This window comes from Mus caroli, unplaced genomic scaffold (assembly GCF_978045245.1).
Source record: "Mus caroli unplaced genomic scaffold, Mus_caroli_1 scaffold_5, whole genome shotgun sequence".
In the NCBI taxonomy this organism is placed as follows: Eukaryota; Metazoa; Chordata; class Mammalia; order Rodentia; family Muridae; genus Mus; species Mus caroli.
In genome coordinates, this window is record NW_028227260.1 from 78,847,081 (window position 1) to 78,856,098 (window position 9,018).

Below are 9,018 nucleotides of genomic sequence, written 5' to 3' on the forward strand. Positions count from 1 at the left end.
CCTGTGACAATCTAACACAATCTTTGTGAATTCTCCTGATTGTTCTCCAAGTCCTGAAATTTGGCAATAGTGGTGATACTGAATATTTCACATGCCATTTCAGATATGAGTAGCCAGATAAACTTTAAAAATCAATTACTAAGTGATGATAAAGATTCAGTTCTTGAAGGAGGATTGTTAGGTAGACAGACATGAGCAGACTTAAAAGTCATTGAGGACAGAACCCATACACATAGACATACCCAACAATAATCAGCTGTCCTTTTTTGCCAATTGTCCTTTATTCCCCTGGTAATGAGGATTTTCTGGAATAGAAAGACTCAGCTGCCTCCTGTGGTGATTTGAGTAAGAGTGGACCCATTAGGTCATGTATTTGCATGCTTAGTTATTAGGAAGTGGCACTACTTGAGGGGGATTAGGAGATATGGCCTTGTTGGTATAGATGTGGCCTTGTAGGAGGAAGTGTGTCACTAAGGGTAGGCTTTGGGGTTTCAAAAACCCATGCTAAGCCCAGAGTCTCCCTCTCAGTCATCCTATTAGCATGTAGCTCTCAACTACTTCTCTAACACCATTCTTCCCTGTGTGTCTCCATGGTTCTCACAATGAGGATAATGGGCTAAACCCCCGAAACTGTAAAGAAGCCTCAATTAGATGCTTTCATAAGGGTTGTCATAGTCATGGTGTCTCTTCACAGCAATAAAACACTGAATAAGATATGCCCTTAGAATTTGAACACATCACATTTATCCCTAAAGATTTAAATTATCATATAAAAGGAAAGAAGATGAAAGAGGCAGGGGGTTATTGAAGCCAGTTAGAAGAAGGTTAGTTTCTCCTGGTAAAGCATGGTTATTTTGCAGTGTTGTTGCTGTTATTATTGTTTTGTTATATTTTTGATAGAGTTTCATTATGTAGCTTTGGCTGGCCTGAATCTCGCTATGTAGTCAAGGCTGCTAGCTTCTAACTCACAGAAATTGATCTGCTGCTGCCTCCCTACTGCTGGAATTAAGGACATCTGCCACTATGGTCAGATTTTCTTAATTCTTTTAATCTACTTTGTTAGATATCTGGATCAAAAAAAAAATAGGATCTGAGCTTGGCCCTGAGTGAACATGATACACTGCCTAAAATATCTTAATATTCAAAATACATTTTGTTGTTGCTCCATTAAGAGTTGGTCCGGGCAGGGGGCAGGATCTGGAAGGGGAGGAAACAAGGAGGGTAGTATATCAGGTACTAGAGGAGATACATCCTGTCTGCAGACACCAAACCTGACAGGGTTGCTGTTACCAAGAGGCACTTGCTGACAGGAACCTTCCTTGGGAAGTTCAGCCAGCAATTTACCAATGCAGATGTGGGTGCTTGGAGCCAACCATCAGACTGAGCTCAGGGACCCTGGTGGGAAAGCTGGCAGACAGACTGGAGGAGTGGAGAAGGATTACAACCCCATTAGAAGAACAACATAGGCAAGACCACCCAGTTCTCTCAGAGTCTAGACCACCAGCCAAGAAGGGTACCTGGAGTCAATCATGACTTGAGATACATTGGTAGAAGGACTTGTCTGACATCAATGGAAGGGAGAGGACCTTGGTCCTGTGGAGGTTTGTTGCCCCAGCTTACGGGGACGCTGGAAAGGTGGGTGGGAGAGGGTGGGTGGATGGGGGAGCACCCTCATAGAGGCAAAGGGGAGAAAGGAGAGGTAGGATGTCAGACGGGAAGGATTGTGGAAGTGTAACTGAGAAATGGGATATCATTTGAGATGTAAACGAATGAAATGACTTAAAAAATAAAGAAAAAAAAAAAGTTGGTCCAAATGGGTTGACAATCAGCCAAATAGGAAACTAGCCCTCAAGAGAATCATCTCTTTCAAAGAGTTGGAAAAAAAAAAAAACCATGATATACTTGAAAGCATATAGAAAAGATGTAAAGATGTATATATCTTAATATGATATATACTCTATATTAAAAAATTCACTACCACAATTCAATTGTTTACAGACCCTCACTGCTAAACCTGCCTTCTTTCTGAAAAGTTTCTCCTTCCTTTTTCTGATTCCCATTTTAGATAACATTCAGAATCCTAAGCTGTTTACCCTGATATTCTGGATATGTTCAATACTTCTTTGAATACCCAACCCTATACTATCCAGTTGCTCAAAAACTCCCATTGCTGAGTTTGCCTGCATCATCGAACTCTAACTCAAAAACAAATAAACAAACAAACAAACAACAACAACAACAAAAACAAATGGATAAAACATAACTTTTATCAATTTCTTTCCTCTTAGCAGCTACCAGGATCTCCAGTTTTTCCATTGTATCTTTTTTTTTTTCTCTTTCAAACTCTAAAAAAATCCCAAGGTTAGCTTTTGAGTCCATTTTCCCAATTTTTTTATCCATTAGATGAAAAGACTGTAAAGAGAACTCTATATTTCTTCAAACAATATGGTTATTATACATTTTAGTTTGTTCATGTATATGAATTTTAGTATGAACTAGCTAAACCTAATTATAGTTTTTAAATTATACCAACCTTTGTGTCTTACTAGTCTTTAAATCAAATAAATTTTATAGACGATGTAGCTACCCATATTCATATGATATTAAACCTTATATACCCACTTCTTTCTCTCTTTCATTCAATCCTTAATGCTCTCCGAAGAAATCTGTATTATCTATCTAATCTCAGACCCTAAGATCAGCAATTATTCTTTAAAATTACAAACCAGAAATTTCTGACATTAAATATGCAAAGATAAATTTAATAACCTCACAATTTTTCTTTGCCCTTCACTCTATCCCTGGTCCAGTGTTGCCTTCTGTTTATAGAAACTGATCAAGTGCTGTTGTTTTATTGTCTTTTGTTTGTTTGTTAGTTTGTTTGTTGCTCTATTACTTTTCTTTTTTATTAGATATTTTCTTCATTTACATTTCAAATGCTATCCCCAAAGCCCCCTATACCCCCCTGTCCTGATCCCAACCCACCCACTCCAGCTTCTTGGCCCTGGCATTCCCCTGTACTGGGGCATATAATCTCACAAGAAAATAGGCCTCTCCTCCCATTGATGGCCTACTAGGCCATTCTCTGCTACATATGCAACTAGACAGAGCTCTAGGTGGTACTGGTTTGTTCATACTGTTGTTCCTTCTATAGGGTTAAAGACCCTTTCAGCTCCTTGGGTACTTTTTCTAGCTTCACCATAGGGCCCCTGTGTTCCATCCCATAGATGACTGTGAGCATCCACTTCTGTATTTGCCAGGCACTGGCATAGCCTCACAAGAGAGCTATATCAGGGTACTCTCAGCAAAATCTTGCTAGAATATGCAATAGTATCTGGGTTTGGTGGTTGTTTATGAGATGGATCCCCAGGTGAGGCAGTCTCTGGATGGTCCTTCCTTCTGTCTCAATTCCAAACTTTGTCTCTGTAACTCCCTCCATGGGTATTTTGTTCCCCATTCTAAGAAGGAACGAAGTATATACACTTTGGTCTTTCTTCTTCTTGAGTTTCATGTGGTATGCAAATTCTACTCTGGGTATTCTAAGTTTCTGGGATAATAACCACTTATCAGTGAGTTCATATCATGTGAGTTCTTTTCTGGTTGGGTTACCTCACTCAGGATGATATCCTCCAGATCCTTCCATTTGCCTAATAAATTCATAAATTCATTGTTTTTGATTGCTGAGTAGTACTCCATTGTATAAATGACTACATTTTTTATATCCATTCCTCTGTTGAGGGACATCTGGATTCTTTCCAGCTTCTGGCTATTATAAATAGGTCTGATATGAGTGGAGTGGAGCATGTGTACGTATTACAAGTTGGAACATCTTCTGGGTATATGCCCAGGAGAGGTATTGCTCAATCTTCTGGTAGTACTATGTCCAATTTTCAGAGGAACTGCCAAACTGATTTCCAGAGTGGTTGGACCAGATTGCAATCCCACCAGCAATGGAGAAGTGTTCCCTCTTTCTCCATGTCCTCAGCAGCATCTGCTGTCACCTGAATTTTTGATCTTAGCCATTCTTACTGGTATGAGGTGGAATCTCAGGGGTGTTTTGATTTGTATTTCCCTGATGATTAAGGAGGTTGAACATTTTTTCAGGTGCTTCTCAATCGGTATTCCTTAGTTGAGAATTCTTCATTTAGCTCTGTACCATATTTTTAATGGGGTATTTGATTTTCTGGAGTCCAGCCTCACTAGTTCTTTGTATATATTGGAAACTAGTCCTCTATTCTATTTGTGATTGGTAAAGATGCTTTCCCACTCTGTTGATGGCCTTTTTGTCTTATTGACAGTGTTTTTTTTTGCATTACAGAAGGGTTGCAATTATATGAGACTCCATTTGTTGATTCTCAATTTTACAACACCAGCTATTGCTGCTCTGTTCAGGAATTTTTCCCCAGTGCCCATATCTTTGAGACATTTCCCCCACTTTCTCCTCTATAAGTTTCAGTGTCTCTGGTGTTATGTGGAGCTCCTTGATCCACTTAGACTTGAGCTTTGTACAAGGAGATACGAATGGATCAATTAGCATTCTTCTACATAAACATCTCCAGTTGAGCCAGCACCATTTGCCTAAAAAAACTGTCTTTTTTCCACTGGATGGTTTTAGCTAATTTGTCAAAGATCATGGGACCAAAGGTGTTTGGGTTCATTTCTGGGTCTTCAATTCTTTTCCATTGATCTACCTGTCTGTTGCTATACTAATACCATGCAGTTTTGTTTTGTTTTGTTTTGTTTTGTTTTGTTTTTAATCGCAATTGCTCTGTAGTATAGATTGTGGTCAGGAATGGTGATTCCACGAGAGGTTCTTCTTATATTGTTCAGAATAGTTTTTGCTATCCTAGGGTTTTTGTTTTTTTTGTTTGTTTGTTTTGTTTTTTCAGATAAATTTGAAAATTGTCCTTTCTAACTCGGTGAAGAATTGAGTTGGAATTTTGATGGGGATTGCATCGAATATGTAGAATGCTTTCCGCTAGATAGTCATTTTTACAATGTTGATCCTGCCAATCCATGAGCATGGGAGATCTTTCCATCTTCTGAGATCTTCTTTGATTTCTTTCTTCAGATCCTTGAAGTTCTTATCATACAGATCTTTCATTTCCTTAGTTAGGGTCACACAAAGGTATTTTATATTATTTGTGAGTATTGTGAAGGCTGCTGTTTCCCTAAACTCTTTCTCAGCCTGTTTATCCTCTGTGTAGAGAAAGGTCACTTATTTGTTTGAGTTAATTTTTTATCCAGCTACTTCACTGAAGCTATTTATAAGGTTTAGGAGTTCTTTGGTGGGATTTATAGGGTCACTTATAAACACTATCATATCATCTGCAAATAGAGATATTTTGGACTTCTTTCTTTCCAATTTGTATCCACTTGACCTCCTTTTGTTATCTAATTGCTCTGGCTAGGACTTCTAGAACTATATTGAATAGGTAGTGAGAAAATTCACAGCCTTGTCTAGTCCCTGATTTTAGTGGGATTGCTTCCAGTTTCTCTCCATTTAGTCTGATGTTGGCTACTGGTTAGGTATATTGCTGTATATTGCTTTTATTATATTTAGCCATGGGCCTTGAATAACTGATCTTTCCAAGATTTTATTATGACTGGGTATTGGAATTTGTAAAATGATTTCTCAGCATCTAAGGAGATTATTATGTGGTTTTTGTCTTTCAGTTTGTTTATATAGTGGATTATGTTGATGGATTTCCATATATTAAACCATCCTTGCATTCCTGGGATGAAGCCTACTTGATGATGATGGATGATCATTGTGATATGTTCTTGGATTTGGGTTGCGAGAATTGTGTTGAGTATTTTTGCATCAATATTTATAAGGGATATTGGTCTGAAGTTCTCTTTCTGTGTTGGCTCTTTATGTGGTTTAGGTATTAGAGTAATTGTGGCTTCATAGAATGAATTGAGTAGAGTACTTTCTTTTTCTATTTTGTTGAATAGTTTGAGGAGATTTGGAATTAGGTCTTCTTTGAAGATCTGATAGAACTCTGCACTAAACCCATCTTGTCCTGGGGTTTTTTTGGTTGGGATACTATTAATGACTGCTTCTATTTCTTTAGGGAATATGGGAATGCTTAAATCATCAATCTGATCCTGATTTAAATTTGGTACCTGGAATATTTCTAGGAATTTGTCCATTTCATCCAGGTTTCCTAGTTTTGTTGAGTATACCTTTTTTTTTTTTTTTTTGTAGTAGGATCTGATACTTTGGATTTCCTCAGGTTCTGTTGTTATGTCTTCCCATTCATATCTGATTTTGTTAATTAGGATACTGTCCCTGTGCCCTCTAGTTATTCTGCCTAAGGGTTTAATCTATCTTGCTGATTTTCTCAACGAACCAGCTCCTCGTTTGGTTGATTCTTTGAATAGTTCTTTTTGTTTCCACTTGATTGATATTGGGGCTGAGTTTGATTATTTCCTGCCATCTACTCCTCTTCAGTGATTTTGCTTACTTTTGTTCTTGAGCTTTTATGTGTGCTGTCAAGCTGCTAGTGTATGCTCTGTCTTGTTTCTTTTTGGAGGCACTCAGAGCTATGAGTTTTCCTCTTAGGACTGCTTTCATTGTGTCCCATAGGTTTGGGTATGTTGTGGCTTAATTTTCATTAATTTCTAAAAAGCCTTTGATTTCTTTCTTTATTTCTTCCTTGAACAAGGTATCATTGATTAGAGTGTTGTTCAGCTTCTACATAAATGTTGTCTTTCTATTATTGATATTGTTATTTCAGATCAGCCTCATTCCATGTTGATCTGATAGGATGCATGGGATAATTTCAATATTTTTATATCTGTTGAGGCCTTTTTTTTTGACCAATTATATGGCCAATTTTGGAGAAGGTACCATGAGGTGCCGAGAAGAAGGTATATCCTTTTGTTTTAGGATAAAATGTTCTGTAGATATATGTTAAATCCATTTGTTTCATAACTTCTGATAGTTTCAATGTATCTTTGGTTTCTGTTTCCAGGATCTGTCCATTGATTAAAGTGGGGTGTTGAAGTCTCCCACTATTATTGTGTGAGTTTCAATGTGTGCATTGATCTTTAGCAATTTTTCTTTAATGAATGTGGCTTCCCTTGCATTTGGAGCATAGCTATTTAGAATTGAAAGTTCAATTTGGAAGATTTACCTTTGATGAGTATGAAGTGCCCCTCCTTGTCTTTTTTGATAACTTTGGGTTGGAAGTCGATTTTATTCGATATTAGAATGGCTACTTCTCCTTGTTTCTTTGGACCATTTCCTTGGAAATTTGATTTCCAGCCTTTTACCCCAAGGTAGTGTCTGTCTCTGTCCCTGAGGTAGGTTTCCTGCAAGCCGCAAAATCTTGGAACCTGTTTATGTAGCTAGTCTGTTATTCTATGTCTTTTTATTGCAGATTTGAGTCCACTGATATTAAGAGATATTAAGGAAAATAAATTGTTGCTTCCTATTATTTTTGTTGTTAAAGTTGGGATTCTGTTCCTGTGGCTGTCTTCTTTGTTTGTTGAAGGATACTTTCTTGCTTTCTCTAGGGCATAATTTCCTTCCTTGAGTTGGAGGTTCCCTTTACTATTATTAAAAGGGCTGGAAAGATATTGTGAGTATTTGGTTTTGTCATGCAATACTTTTGTTTTTCCATTTATGGTAATTTAGAGTTTTGTTGGGTATAGTAGCCTGGGCTGGCATTTGGGTCTGTATAACATCTGTCCAGGATCATCTGGCTTTCATAGTCTCTTGTGAGAAGTCTGGTGTAATTCTAATAGGTCTGCCTTTATATGTTACTTGACCTTTTCCCCTTACAAGTTTTAGTATTCTTACTTTGGTTAGTGCATTTGTTGTTCTGATTATTTTGAATCGGGAGGTATTCTTTTCTGGTCCAGTCTCTTTGGAGTTCTATAGGCTTCTTGTATGTTCATGGCCATCTCTTTCTTTAGGTTAGGGAAGTTTTCTTCTATAATTTTGTTGAAGATATTTACTGGTCCATTAAGTTGAAAATTTTCATTCTCATCTATACCTTGGTCTTCTCATTGTGTCCTGTATTTTCTGGATGGTTTGTTTTAGGAACTTTTTGCATTTTGCATTTTCTTTGATTGTGCTTTCTATGTTTTCTGTGAAATCTGCACCTGAGATTCCTTGTATTCTGTACCTTCCTATGAAATCTGCACCTTCCATCTCTTTTATTCTCTTGCTGATGCTCGTATGTATGTTTCCTGATTTCTTTCCTATGATTTCTATCTCTAGAGTTGTCTCCTTTCGGTTTTTCTTTCTTTCTTTTTTCCTTTTCTTTTCTTATTTTTAAGATTCATTTATTTATTATATGTAAGTACACTGTTGCTGTCTTCAGATGCACCAGAAGAGGGCATCAGATCTCATTACATGTGGTTGTGAAACACCATGTGGTTGCTGGGATTTGAACTCTGGACCTTTGGAAGAGCAGTCAGTGCTCTTAACCTCTGAGCCATCTCTCCAGCCCCCTCGGTTTTTCTTTCATGTTTCTACTTCCTTTTTTAGATCTTGGATTGTTTTGTTTAATTCCATCACCTAGTTGGTTGTTTTTTCCTTTAATTCTTTTAGGATTTTTTGTGTTCAAGGACTTTTACCTGTTTAGCAGTGTTTTCTTGTAATTCTTTGAGGGATTTTTATGCTTCCTTTTAAGGACTTCTACCTGCTTATCTGTGTTCTCCCGTATTTCTTTATGAGAATTATTAAAGCCCTTCTTAAAATCCTCTACCAGCATCATTAGGTATGATTTTAAATCTTTTCAGGTGTGTTGGGGTAATCAGGACTTGCTGTGGTGGGAGTACTGGGTTCTGGTGATGCCAAGTGATCTTTGTTTCTGTCAGTAAGATTTTTAAGTTTGCCTTTCACCATCTGGTAATCTCTGTTGTTAGATGTTCTAGCTGTCTCTGGCTGGAACTTGTTCCTCCTGTGGTTCTAGTAGCCTCCATCAGCATTCCTGAGATTCCAACTCTCTCCTGAGTCCCAGTGGTCAGAGCACTCTCTGCAGGCCATCTCTCCTCTTGCAG